The sequence below is a fragment of the Moschus berezovskii genome, chromosome 9 (genome assembly GCF_049115385.1).
Source record: "Moschus berezovskii isolate FMDL1 chromosome 9, NW_MosBer_1.0, whole genome shotgun sequence".
In the NCBI taxonomy this organism is placed as follows: domain Eukaryota; kingdom Metazoa; phylum Chordata; class Mammalia; order Artiodactyla; family Moschidae; genus Moschus; species Moschus berezovskii.
The window spans coordinates 57,918,828-57,933,547 of record NC_142468.1 but is presented as its reverse complement, the minus strand read 5'-3'; the positions used below and the strand labels follow the sequence as shown (position 1 = coordinate 57,933,547).

The 14,720-nt window shown below is 36.9% G+C and overlaps 1 protein-coding gene across 2 annotated transcripts in view; it reads right to left on the bottom strand.

The window, feature by feature from the left end:
• Positions 1-14,720, bottom strand: part of USP3 (ubiquitin specific peptidase 3) — a 112,474-nt gene that overhangs the window by 63,137 nt on the left and 34,617 nt on the right. The gene's annotated exons all lie outside the window — the stretch shown is intronic.

Genomic DNA, 14,720 nt, shown 5'->3' with positions numbered 1-14,720 from the left:
AATGACAATAACAATGCCATTCTTATGAGCAAAATTTTGAATGCCTAGCAATTAGTAAAAATTAGGTCAAATCTAGCACAATCCAAAAACTGTTTCTTACACACCTGAAACCAGGCTATTCAAAAATTGTAAAGAGGATGGAGAAAAGTAATTTGTTTAAAAAAAGATTATACACATAAACATGGCTTGTCTCTTAGTCACAATTTACACATGTAATTATTTAACAAGCCCCTCCCCCAAAATCTGACTATCTAACGCTGTCAATCAAGAGTCTCTAATATTCTCCAAGCTCCCATGGTCAATCCTTAACATTTCTACTAATAGCGAAAGCTACCATTCATATCCCAGACTGTTTCTCTATGATCAAAGCCATCAGCAATGGGAGGAAAATAATTCCTTATTGGTTTTATAACAAATACATAAAGCAATTAAATTCGTGGAAAGTTTCCGTTCCTTGCTCCTTCTCAGCATAAATGTTAAGAGGGTAAGGTCTACTCTATAAATCTGGGATTAGGGCACTTGGTTCCTCTGTGAATCCCAGGAATGCACTAGAGCATGAAATTGTATTGTTACCCTAATTCCTGCTTGCATTTTCATTTTAGATTGGCATAAACATATACATGCACTTTGGCTAAAAGAATTACCCAGTGTTCAAAACAAAAACAACTCCAAATGCTACTGTTCATCTGGGGAATGAAGTCTAAGAGCAAATTAAATGGCCTTTCACATATTTACATACTGCTAGTCTATCTAATTGAAAAGTGAGCCCCTTAACTTTCACACACATACAAAAAAATGGTTGCTTTGTTTAAAGAAACAAATTGCTTTAAATTATATGAAATAACTGATTTTTTTCATATTAAAGTAATTCTTTTTGGTGTGACATGAATTCAGTCTTTAGCATTTGTTAAAGGAACATTTTCATATATCGAAATACAGATTTATTTATGGCCTTGCTCCATTCTGAACTAATCTGCCTTAACTGGGTCTACTGACTTCATCTCTGAGTGTTCATCATTAAAGTGAGTAAGTTGCTCTAGGCTCTAGAGCTGTGCTATTGCGGCACAGCTATTTTTCTGTTACTTTTCTATGCACTAATGAAGCACTGTAAAGTGCTTATTTCAATATTTTATGCAGAAAGCAGCAGTTACAGTGATACCTACATAAACCGTAATTTATAGTTAAATTGAAATATTTAATTATAATACAACTGAATTATTTTTCAGGCTCAAAAACTAAGAATGAAAAAAATTTTTTAACTTCCAAATTAAGGCGCACTAATGAGGTAGAATCGAGTGTAATTTTAGTAAGAATGGCAATTATGATTTAACACAGCAGAGCCAAATTAATAAGCTGCGTATAAAAATGTTTTAAGATAATAGACAATGTTGAGTCATTTTCAGCAAATTCATAGTAATTTAACAAGAAGCTGCCTCTCTACAGTCAAAATATAATCAATGAACTCTGTCACAATGAAATCAGAATGAAATGTGTAACAAAATGATTTCTCACTGACTTTAGGGATTTGAGCTTATAATTCTGGCAAGCAACAAAACAGCTTGAATTCTTGCTCAAGAAAGAAAACTATTTTTAGATGGAGAGATGAAACATTATTATTTCAGTTAAGGGAATTATGTTTTAAAATTTGAGAGAAAGATCACAAAGGATATTTTACAAAAAGTGAAAGATTTTCAGTTGATTCACCAAGAACTGACTCAACATTTGAACACTATAAATACTTTTATTTTTAGCTTTAGATAAGTTTTACAAGAGACAGTAGCCAATGAATACTTAGGGTACATTTTGTCTCCAGTGACTTCCAAATTGAAATGTCCTCGTCTACTTGCAACCTTAAAAGCAATCAAATTCATGTTGCAAATATTTTTTAATCTTTTACATCTGTCACTTTCAGCTAGATAGGAAAAAGCTACTTTCTATCAACACAAACAAGAACCAGTTATGTGGGATCAAAACCCCAGATTTACTGGAATTAATTCCCTTATTTGATCCACTTCATATTAACATACTGAAAATATTTGTGCTCTGAAGCAGACTGTATCATGGGTGCAGTTATTAAAATGATGCAGTTACTAAAACTGTTCAGTATACATGTACAAATGCTCTGACTCATAACCAGTGGAACTGTTACAAGAGACAGAAGATAATGAATTTAATGACTACATGCTCTTTGCCAACATTCACTGCTTGAGTCATGGCAGATTTTACAAAGGTTTACTGTTAACTCTAATTCAAGATTTTCTTGACTCAAAAGGAACACCTGCCAATATTCAACATGAGAGAAAACATCACCCATGACTTACATATTTTACCTATAGCACAGTGCACATGAAGGAGCTAAATTTAAAGATCCAAGGAGAGAGAAAAAGCTTCTTTGTGACACAGCTAGACAGGTATGAGAATTTATGTTAAAATTTAAACTATTCATACTACAAATTAATAATGGTTTTACACATTTCAACATGAACAAATATGCAAGAGATTTTAAATGCAGTAGCATTATGAAAGTTGGCTCTAAAGAATGCTTTGCAGACATGAATAAATTTAGAGCTGATCTTCTGTTTATATAATGGCCCTTTGAATTTGATATTGATAATACTGAGTTGCTACAAGAGTGGACTTACCTAACTTAGATACAGTTTTGAAATTGATATGCTTTTGCTTCAGAGTCAATTAGTCTAAAAAAAAGATGTCAGTCCTGTCAATACAGATGTCAAGTATTAAAGAAAATGGGGGGTTTTTTGGGGTACTTTATGGAAAAAAATTTAATAGTGTTTGGAATCTACATTTTCAATGGCAACTCATATGACTAAATACAGATCAAGCATTTCTGATGAAAAGTTAGTATCTGAATGAAAATGCACTGTATGTGTAAAATATCACACTGGATTCTGAAGGTTTCATATTTCAAAAAAAGATACAAACTATCTCTAATAATTCTACATGGATTACCATGTTGACATGGTAATACTGGGTTGGCCAAAACGTTCATTCAGGATTTTCTGTAAGATCTTAGAGGGTTAATATATGCAAGACCTTATGACAAAACCAGAACAAACTTTCTGGCCACCCAATATTTTGGATAACCAGGTTAAATAAAATATACAATTTAAATTAATTAACCTGTTTGTCTTTGCTTTTATACTGAGGCTACTAGAAAATTTTGTGTTACATACGTGATGAATTATTTCTCTTGGACAGGACTGCTGGCCTAGAAAATATCTAAGATACTGGCTGCTCTAGTGAAGTCACTCAGCCGTGTCCGACTCTTTGCGACCCCATGGACTGTAGCCTACCAGGCTCCTCTGTCCATGGGATTTTCCAGGCAAGAATACTGGAATGGGATGCCAATTTAGTTCAGTTCAGTTCAGTCGCTCAGTCGTGTCCGACTCTTTGCAACCCCATGAATCACAGCACGCCAGGCTTCCCTGTCCATCACCAACTCCCGGAGTTCACTCAAACTCATGTCCATCGAGTCAGTGATGCCATCCAGCCATCTCATTCTCTGTCATCCCCTTCTCCTCCCACCCCCAATCCCTCCCAGCATCAGAGTCTTTTCTAGTGAGTCAACTCGTCGCATGAGGTGGCCAAAGTATTGGAGCTTCAACTTTAGCATCAGTCCTTCCAATGAACACCCAGGATTGATCTCCTTTAGAATGGACTGGTTGGATCTCCTTGCAGTCCAAGGGACTCTCAAGAGTCTTCTCCAGCACCACAGTTCAAAATATCAATTCTTCGGCGCTCAGCTTTCTTCACAGTCCAACTCTCACATCCATACATGACCACTGGAAAAACCATAGCCTTGACTAGACGGACCTTTGTTGGCAAAGTAATGTCTCTGCTTTTTAATATGCTATCTAGGTTGGTCATAACTTTCCTTCCAAGGAGTAAACGTCTTTTAATTTCATGGCTGCAATCAGCATCCTCAGTGATTTTGGAGCCCAAAAAAATAAAGTCTGACAGTTTCCACTGTTTTTCCATCTATTTCCCATGAAGTAATGGGACCAGATGCCATGATCTTAGTTTTCTGAATGTTGAGCTTCAAGCCAACCTTTTCACTCTCCTCTTTCACTTTCATCAAGAGGCTGTTTAGTTCCTCTGTTGCCATCTGCTGCTGCTGCTGCTGCTGAGTCACTTCAGTCATGTCCGACTCTGTGTGACCCCATAGATGGAAGCCCACCAGGCTCCCCCGTCCCTGGGATTCTCCATGCAAGAACACTGGAGTGGGTTAACATTTCCTTCTCCAAGGTATGAAAGTGAAAATTGAAAGTGAAGTCACTCAGTCATGTCCGACTCTTAGTGACCCCATGGACTGTAGCCTATCAGGCTCCCCTGTCCATGGGGTCTTCTAGGCAAGAGTACTGGAGTGAGTTACCAGTGCCTTCTCCGTTTCCTCTCTAACACCCCTCAACTCTTAAGAACTTGCCCACCACAGTAATACTACCATTGTCGTAAAGAGGCAAGAAGTATAATTTCAATGAACTAGAAGAAATCAACTGATTTTGGCTGAATTTGGTCTCACTGTCTTAGAAAATTTTAGGTTTTCACAATTGTCCTTATTTCCAAGAGTAGATTTTAGAAATTCTTACAGTCACTAAGAAGGACATGTATTTCTAGGCTTCTAACTTTCGTCCTGTCTGAATTCATAACACTATACAAGCAGAATCTGAGGATGATGATGAAAGGAAAGCACCTGCTTCCACAGGTCGAAACTTCCAGGGGCGCCTGGCATGTGGTACAGGGTCAGTAAATGTCAGCTTCCTTCCATTGTGTAACCAGGGCTGCCTTGTAACACACCCTTCTCTAGCTGCCCCCATTCCCTCTGTTTTGATTTCTTCTTCCTCCCTGGCCTAGAGGTCAAAAGAAAATAAGTAACAAAAGTAGGAAATAAATAAGAATTTAAATGCTGTCTGGTGCCTTAGTCTTGGGCTGCTTTCAAACTGGAAACTCTCTCATTAATACTGGTATTAAAAAGTCCCCAGACAAACAGAAGAATTTAAAGTAAACAAGTTCTAAGAATCTCTTCCTGGTTTGCAATGTGTTGAATATATTAGGTCAGAATTATGCTTGCCTCTAACACCTGAAAAAAATGAGCCACCATTCTTGGTTTTCCCTCCAAGGAGATTACACCAGAATAAGAAGTACAAAGGAGTACATAACTTGTAGGCTGTGTTCCAGAGCTTCTAGACTGGGCATCAGAAACTTGGAAGGCATGTCCCATTTTGAATAAATATTGTTATACGGCTAAATGTCTTAAGGCGAAAATACACCTGGGTCCAAAAATGTAACTGAAATAATATAAAAAGCTGTTCTCTTTTTCTACTTTCTGCTGAGAAACTGGAGCTGAGGCGCAGGTTTTAGCATCTCTTCATTCATATAAATAGGACTTCATGTATCTAACAAACGAAAGTCAGGAACTATCTACATTACACAGTCAACTTTTAGGCTATTGAATTAATACTAAAGCAAGTTTAAATTTTGTGATCTTAGGCAATTCTTCAAGTAAAGATGGGCTATACCTCTACTAGACTACTTGTCTGATACAGAGAACATTTACTTCTGTATTTACTGAAAACAAAGAAATGCTTAAGAAAATTGAAGTAAACTGTCACTAAAGACAAAAAATAATACTTAAGAAATCATATTAGACAACATGTTAGAGATGTTAGGTTAAGAAAATGAGATATAAAAAGGCAAGGAAGGAGGATTCTTTCTCTACTTATAACACCTTGAGACAAAGTATACTATCATCTCAGCAATGTAAAAATTAGTCTCAACCCAAATTCCTTGAACCAAACATGATGCTAGTTTTAAAGTATTTTAAACCAATAGTTAATAAACTGATTAAATGTAGAGTAGGGTATTATATACATACTGTTGTTCAAAGCAGAAGATATACAAATAATTTTACTACCTTGTACCAGGTAGCAGGCAAATTTTCATAAGAAATACCAATTATTTACACTATTAATAATTTGGTTAAAAAATGGATAATATAACTAATTTCAAATTCTGCTACTCTAATAGCAAAAAAAAAAAAAAACCCCACTTCATGGCAAATAGATTGGGAAGCAATGGAAACAGTGATAGACTATTTTTTGGGGCTCCAAAATCACTGTAGATGGTGACTGCAGCCATGAAACTAAAAGATGCTTGCTCCTTGGAAGAAAAGTTATGACCAACCTAGACAGCATATTAAAAAGCATTACTTTGCCAACACAGGTGTGTCTAGTCAAAGGTATGATTTTTCAAGTAGCCAAGTATGGATGTGAGAGTTGGACTATAAAGAAAGCTAAGCACTGAAGAATTGATGCTTTTGAACTGTGGTGTTGGAGAAGATTCTTGAGAGTCCCTTGGACTGCAAGGAGGTCAAACCAGTCAGTCAGTCCTAAAAGAAATCAGTCCTGAATACTCATTGGAAGGACTGATGCTGAAGCTAAAACTCTAATACTTTGGCCACCTGATGCGAAGAACTGACTCACTGGAAAAGACCCTGATGCTGGGAAAGACTGAAGGCAGGAGAAGGGGATGACAGAGGATGAGATGGTTGGATGACATCACTAACTCAATGGACGTGAGTTTGAGTAAACTCTGGGAGTTGGGGATGGACAGGGTGGCCTGGAATGCTGCAGTCCATGGGGTCGCAAAGAGTTGGACACCATTGAATAGCAAAACTGTCCAATTTCTTCATACACTAATTTCTTATTCATACATTTTAAGATTTTTATTTTTTTCTAATTTCAAGCATTTAATCATGCCTAATCCTTTTCTATTTCTATAATCTCCCCCAAACCCACCTTTTTCCTCCTCCATCTCAATTAATAGTTTATCCTATACTTTGGCTATTTCCTTTCATATAATATTTGTCCCTGCCCTATCTAAGTACAATTACAATCAAATCCATAAATAGCTGTAGCTGAATTAAGCTGTAGTATTTGATGGTCCTGCAGTGTTGACCTTTCCTAAATTTTCTTCTCTCTCATCTTTCCCTTGCAATCTTCCCTTTCACTTCAGTGTTACCTCCTTTACACTTAGATTTCAGCTTTCATTCCGCACGTCAACAACCCCCTTACCCTCCCTCATTTCCGTGGAGCACACCAATCACTGTTTAACAGCAAAAAATATTCCTTACTTGGTCATCTCCATCTGTACTTTATTTCCCCATTCTCCAAAAATTAAAACATGCAGCATGGCTCAATCATTTTCTCACCCTAAAATGTAATATGGGTTCACCTTTAATTTTAGAAACACTTATTTCCTTCCTATTTTGACCCTGCACCTCATGCCCCCTCTAATTATAAAGGCAAAACACAGGTCCATTAAGGCAAAATCTTCCAAATTATTTTCAATGGCTTCTAATGAGATTTAAAAATTAGCCACAGAACTGAGCATCAACCACCCACAACACACTTACACATGGTTGTCCTAATTAGAAATGTAAGGAAATCTAAATTAATATATGTATAGTATAAAAAAATTTTAGAATGAGCTAGAGATGAAAATTTTAAAATGTTTTGCTAACAGACTGGTTCCAAATAGGAAAAGGAGTACGTCAAGGTTGTATATTGTCACCTTGCTTATTTAACTTATATGCAGAGTACATCATGAGGAATGCTGGGCTGGAAGAAGCACAAGCTGGAATCAAGATTGCTGGGAGAAATATCAATAACCTCAGATATGCAGATGACACCACCCTTATGGAAGAAAGCGAAGAGGAACTCAAAAGCCTCTTGATGAAAGTGAAAGAGGAGAGTGAAAAGGTTGGCTTGAAGCTCAACATTCAGAAAACAAGGATCATGGCATCTGGTCCCATCACTTCATGGGAAATAGATGGAAAAACAGTGGAGACAGTGTCAGACTTTATTTTTTTGGGCTCCAAAATCACTGCAGATGCTGATTGCAGCCATGAAATTAAAAGACGCTTACTCCTTGGAAGGAAAGTTATGACCAACCTTGATAGTATATTAAAAAGCAGAAACATTACTTTGCCAACCAAGGTCCGTCTAGTCAAGGCAATGGTTTTTCCCGTGGTCATGTATGGATGTGAGAGTTGGACTGTGAAGAAAGCTGATCGCCGAAGAATCGATGCTTTTGAACTGTGGTGTTGGAGAAGACTCTTGAGAGTCCCTTATACTGCAAGGAGATCCAACCAGTCCATTCTAAAGGAGATCAATCCTGGATGTTCATTGGAGGGACTGATGCTAAAGCTGAAACTGCAATACTTTGGCCACCTCATGCGAAGAGTTGACTCACTGGAAAAGACTCTGATGCTGGGAAAGGTTGGGGGTGGGAGGAGAAGGGGACGACAGAGAATGAGATGGCTGGATGGCATCACCGACTCTGTGGACATGAGTTTGAGTGAACTCTGGGAGTTGGTGATGGACAGGGAGGCCTGGCGTGCTGTGGTTCATGGGGTCACGGAGAGTCGGACACGACTGAGCGACTGAACTGAACTGAACTGAACTGATTCATATCTTTAATACTTTTGTTAAACCAGTATCTCAAAGTACAGTATATACATAGGATGAGGTTTGACATTAATGATAATGGATACAAATTTGTATCTCACACAGTCTCGTAAACTTTTTGTCCAATTTATCAGATCTGATTGAAAGTGAAGGGGAAAAGTGTTAGTCTCTCAGCCATGTCAGACTCTTTGCGACCTCATGGACAAAGAAGCCTGAAAGGCTCCTCTGTCCATAGAATTCTCTGGGCAAGAATATTGGAGTGGGTTGCCATTTCCTTCTCCAGGGGATCTTCCCAACCCAGGGATCAAACCCGAGTCTCCTGCATTGCAGGCAGATTCTTAACCACTGAGCCACAGGGGAAGTCCTAATCAAATCTGATTAGTCTGTGTTTTTATTTAGGTAGCCAGCATTTTTATTTTGTAATGTGTTTGATAAGATCAAAGTAGGAGTGCAGTATGTCAGCTTGCCTTTTCCTTTTTCACCAGTATTTGTGTTATTATCATTACCGTTTTCATCTTGAAGGATTTTTCCTCATAAAAATCTTTCCAAATGTTTATCCACTTGATGAGGGTTGATTTTTGGTAAAATAAAGTAAATCCATATAACTGGGCAGACAAAAAACACAGCAGCATACTGTCCAAGTCTAATAGAAGTGAACAAGAGTGAGGCCACCACACATGCAGCTGACTGAGGACACTCTGCACAGCTCATGACAGAACCATCGAGTCCACAGACCGCTGGCAGTAGGTATATTAAAATATTTGCCAAAGATTTTTTCAGAAGTTCTGCCATCTTCTTCCCAAATGTTCCAGTACATTGTTTTAGAGACCACTGCACTAAAAACTAGACTCCTAACATAGAGCTGGTTAGTTCTCAATGAATATTTACTTATTAAATAAAAGCAACATATCCTCTATTCTGATTTTTTGGGATGTTGTTCACATTATGTTCAAGGATTATCATGTTCATCAGTTCCTGTCTCCAGGGAAAATTTTTGAAGGCAAAAACTTAAGGGGGAAAGGAACTGCTTGTAATGCCAAATCTTCTTCAAAAAGGATCTACAGCTTTGCTTTGGTGTCTTTCTTTAATACACTTATTCCTAGATTTAGTTTGTAATTTTTGTCCTATGTTGAATGCTTTTTTGTTTGGTCATTTCCATTTTTAACTAATGAAGAGAAACCTGTTAGTTTTTGTATATTTATCATGAATCACAAAGGAGATCATTCCTGGGTGTTCATTGGAAGGCCTGATGTTAAAGCTGAAACTCCAATACTTTGGCACCTGATGCGAAGAGATGACTCATTTGAAAAGACCCTGATGCTGGGAAAGATTGAGGGCAGGAGAAGGGGACGACAGAGGATGAGATGGTTGGATGTCATCACCGACTCAATGGACATAGGTTTGGGTGGACTCCAGGAGTTGGTGATGGACAGGGAAGCCTGGCATGCTACGGTTCATGGGGTTGCAAAGAGTCGGACACGACTGAGTGACTGAACTGAACTGAAGTGACCATTTCAAAATTAATTATTAATTTCACTTGTTTTCTACTAAAGTCTCCCTGAGTTCTCTGGGCATTAAACAATTTGAAAGCAGAAATAATTTGTTTTTCTTTTCCAAATTTATACCAATTATTTACTTATTCTGTCTTATTTCAATGACTAGAACTGCAAAAGCAATGTTTAATAACAGTGGTGATGATGTAAGTGATGACTGGAAGTATTTGTCTTGTTTCTGATGTTAATGGGAACAGCTTTAGTATTTCATCAATTTGCATATGATGCTTGCTTTCTTTTGGGGGGACCATCCTGTTTTAATAGTTTCCTTTTATTTCAATGTTATTAGTTTTTAAGAATCAAAAATTATTTATAAATGAACTTTTGCTTCTAATGTTACAATAATCTGGAATTTCCTTTAAAAATTAATGTGTTGGCAGACTTGTGAAATTGACTCAGTAATTACATATATTTCTTTTTGACACATCTTCCTGAGTTAGACTGACTTTAAGTTATACTTATTTACAACTGACATTTTCTTTTTGGAGTTTCTATCAGATTTTTGCCTTACAGTTTTAAAAGTTTCATAATATTAGTATTCTCAATGTTAAATTTTAATAGTTTGAGGCTGTACTATCTGATACAGTAGCTACCAGATACATGTTGCAATTTAAACATCATTAAAATAAAACAGAACATTCAACTCCTCAGTCCCACCAGCCACTTTTAATTGTTCAACTGCTACCATATTATATGACACAGATGTCACACCCAAAACAAAGAAAAAATCTCTTTCTCAGCTTTAAAATTCTACAGCTTTTTCCATTTCTGTTGTTAGTGCTATTGAAGCTACCCAAGTCACAAGGCTCCACATCATATTCTTGAAGTACTAACAAACTTCCCAGACCAAACCAATCTTCACGCTTGTGAAACAAGAGGCAGGCATCATACAAATGAACCTGATTTTTTTTTTAAGCAACAGTAAAGAAACAAGTCCTTTAATCTACTGGCTATACAGCAATCTTTATACAGTAAGTTGTGTATAATACTAATACAAAGAAAAAACTTTTATGCAAAAAGTACCCCTCAAGAAAGAGCAATGACAAATCGATCATTAAGTTTTAAATTATTTTTCATCCCCAGATACCATGATGTGATGTCTACAGCAAACTCTGACCTCCAGCTTTATTATAAATGACAGATATAGTTAACAGAGAGCAAACCACAAAACAAGCAAAGCTGATATTCCAATGACTTCATCTATTTCAAACCAAGAAAAGTTAAATCCAAAGAACTCTTTTAGCAAACAAGCTTATTTTAAAATTCTCTTTTATTCAATTCTAATGTACTGCCATCAACTAAACCAATTTTGGAAAAGTAGAAGAATACCTGCAGAGAAAACCCATTTCCTTTGTTAAAAGCAGACAAATACTACCTTATTAAGAGCCTTTTGTTTTCAGACCATGTGTTATAGTTTCTTTTTAATAAAACTTCAAAATACTGTTTTTAAATAAACAAAATTCTTCCTGTTCTCTAATCTTTGCAACACTGAAACTCTGCATCCAAAAAGTTTATAAGGATAGTCAACAAAAGATCTTCTTTTTAATCACAACTGCCTTTGAAAATGATTCAGCATCCATTTAAGCCCACAAATAAAAGCTTAAAAGTTTTTATTAAAACTGCTATTTGTTATGGGTGTTTAAAATCTAAAATACAAGTCTTTTTTCTAGACAAGTGAATCGACTCACATTTCATAATATTTCTTTGTCTGAAAGAGTGCGTTAAAACATTAATTACTTTGCCAGGAAGGAAAAATTCCAGTAATTTAGTTTTACTATTCCTTTCATACTTCTGAATCCTCAGAAATTCAGTTTTGTTGATAAGCTGACAAGACTATGTCAGATGCCAACAATGACTTGTTCAATATTTTAAATCTATTAACTGTAAATGTCTGGTTATGAGTGATGTTGAGCATCTTTTCATGTGTTTGTTGGCTATCTGTATGTCTTCTTTGGAGAGGTGTCTGTTTGGGTCTTCTGCCCATTTTTTGATTGGTTTGTTTTTCTGATATTGAAGTACACGAGCTGCTTGTCTACTTTGGAGATTTGACAATGTTTCTTAATGAATTCTATCTAAAATACAAGAGGAGAAAAAAAGTAAATAAAAGTTCCTAAATTTAATTTTTGTTTCTTTTTGATACAATAATATGTACCACATACAGTTCCATTTGTAGTGACTAGGGGAGAGAATTTGGAGTGGGAGGAGAGGAAATATTACACACAATAATCTGAACGCCTGCCCTTGTGTGAAAATCTTGAGATTTTCATTTTTATTAAAATCTTCATTTGTCTCCTAAAAGAGTGGGTTTGGGTCAAACCAAAATGATTCCTTCTGGCATTGGTTTCCCTCTTTTGAAATCAGGACCCATTTTATGTTGTTCTGCTTGTTTGATGAATGCTTCTTCTGGATGTGCTGTTTATATAGGAAGTGAAGGGACCTGCTCTGCAAGACTGTTCCTCTCGGGAAGTCAATGGAATAGCTCACATACACTGTGATTTGGCTCTTTTTCAGGAAAAATGTTCTGCAGCTCCTCAGTCCTCCAAGAGGCTCGAGAGTGTACAGCAGTATAGTTTTGGTATAACCTTCACCACTTTTGGAAAATAGTTAACAAAATTCAAATCTTTCAAACATCTACTGCCTACTCAGCACCAGACACTGAGTACTGTGGACGATACAAAGATCTGACATATGGTTCCTGAAGTCCCCAAGGACATTTACAACTAACTAATGTGCAGCAGGAAATTACAAGTATCCCAGGGACTGTGAGCTTAGGAGAGATTATATCCAGCTACAATTGGAGCTTGGGAGTGGGGGAGGGGTGAGCAGACAGTTCAGTGATAAGTTCATAAAGGATATGCAAAAACAGGACAGGGCACGGACTCATGGAAAGGGGGAAAAAACGACAGAAGAACTGCAGACCTCAGAGCAGGTTTCAACTTCTTCAGAGGACAAAGCACATGGAAAAGGAGCCTTAACATTAGCTACAGTCAAAATATTTTGACTATAAGTATAATAACTAATAATCAAATAGGTTAAACCTAATACACCAATATTTTATCTCTGAAGCAAACCAATCAGTCTAACCACAAGAAACGTATATACAAGGAAAATCTACAAACTGAAGCAAAATTACTAAGGTGCACTGGAAAATACATACACGTACACACACACCCCCCATACAGAAAAAGAAATCCTTTTTGTTTCTTCATCATTGAGAAGTGTGGGAGAAATGTTGAACAGCTCCACCAGCTTAAGACTATCACAGATTCCTTTCAGGCTGTCAGTATAAAACTGCAGGATGATTCCCGAGAATTTCATTCTAAACCCACAAATGAGACGGTTATGTGACCAGCTGCAGCTCCCTTCCTGCATTTCAGAAGCTCTGGGTGTCCACACACTTGCGGCTCTGTACTACCTCACACAAAAGACTGGCAGTTGGCCAAGAAGCCCCTGCCATGGTGTATATTCCCCAAGGTTCAAGATCTACCACTTAATTCCAATTCAGCCATGAAATGACTTGTACTTTAGTAGCCTATACCAAATGAAAGCAAATTAAATTCCAGTCCAAGTTAATAAAGGTATTCCTTCAAAATGCAATACACAAAGATGTTAAAGTACAACAGTCTATTATTTTTAAAAAGACCTACAAATATAATTCTACTCCATTAAGAAAATTCTAAGATAATTCTTTGGATTTCTTCAAGAGTTACTATTCCTTCATAATCTTACCTAGCAACAAAACCCACTGCACACAGAGATCCAAGTGTATTTCCAAACTTCCCCATTAAGCATCTCATGCACAATGCTAACTAAATATCAAGAAGAATGAATGTTCTCAACATCTGGTGATACAGATTGACACAACCTACAATGATGACTGTGAGAGATACCTCAAGAGTGATCTTAATCCCTGCTGTTGAAAGAGAAATACAACCTTACAGAAACACACAGTTCTGTCAGTTGGACAGTTGTGTCATTCTAGTATACAAGTGTCCTGAGGGAAAGGGGGAAAATCTAATGAAAATACTTTAACATCTTGGCTAATGCTTAATTTTTGTAAGAAGGAGTGTTTCACGAGATTAAACAACAATAAACTGAGCACTAGGTTCATAAAATCTTCACAAGATTTTCACTTTTACCGATGTCTTCGCCTGCCTCTAGCTTGTCTCTCAGGTCTGGACATCGTCCACACAACAGATCACTGAAACAGTAGTGATCTGGAGGACTAAATCTTAATGTGGTTTATTCGGTAGCCACAGCATTATAACCGTAAAGCACACAACTTCAGTAGAAAGTGTGAATCAAAAGCAGTATTAGGACCTGAAATCCCCATTCCTGCCCAGTATTGCCTTCGTGTATTGTTTTTGCCACACAGTATTCAAGGGCTATATGGCAAAAACAAAAACCAAAGGGCCCCTTTCAATGTTAAAACCTTTCAAAGTTAGTAAAATGATTAAAAACAATAAAGATTTATTTACAACTTACTAGTCAAGGAAAGAGATTTGCGTCACACCAAAGTAAAACTGTAAAATACACTGACTCTCTGAGCATACCAAATGGAGGTGGATTGTTAAATATGACTTGTAACCTAAATAACCTGTTCTAAGTCATGCTCAAAATTCTCCAAGCCAGGCTTCAGCAATATGTGAACCGTGAACTCCCAGATGTTCAAGCAGGTTTT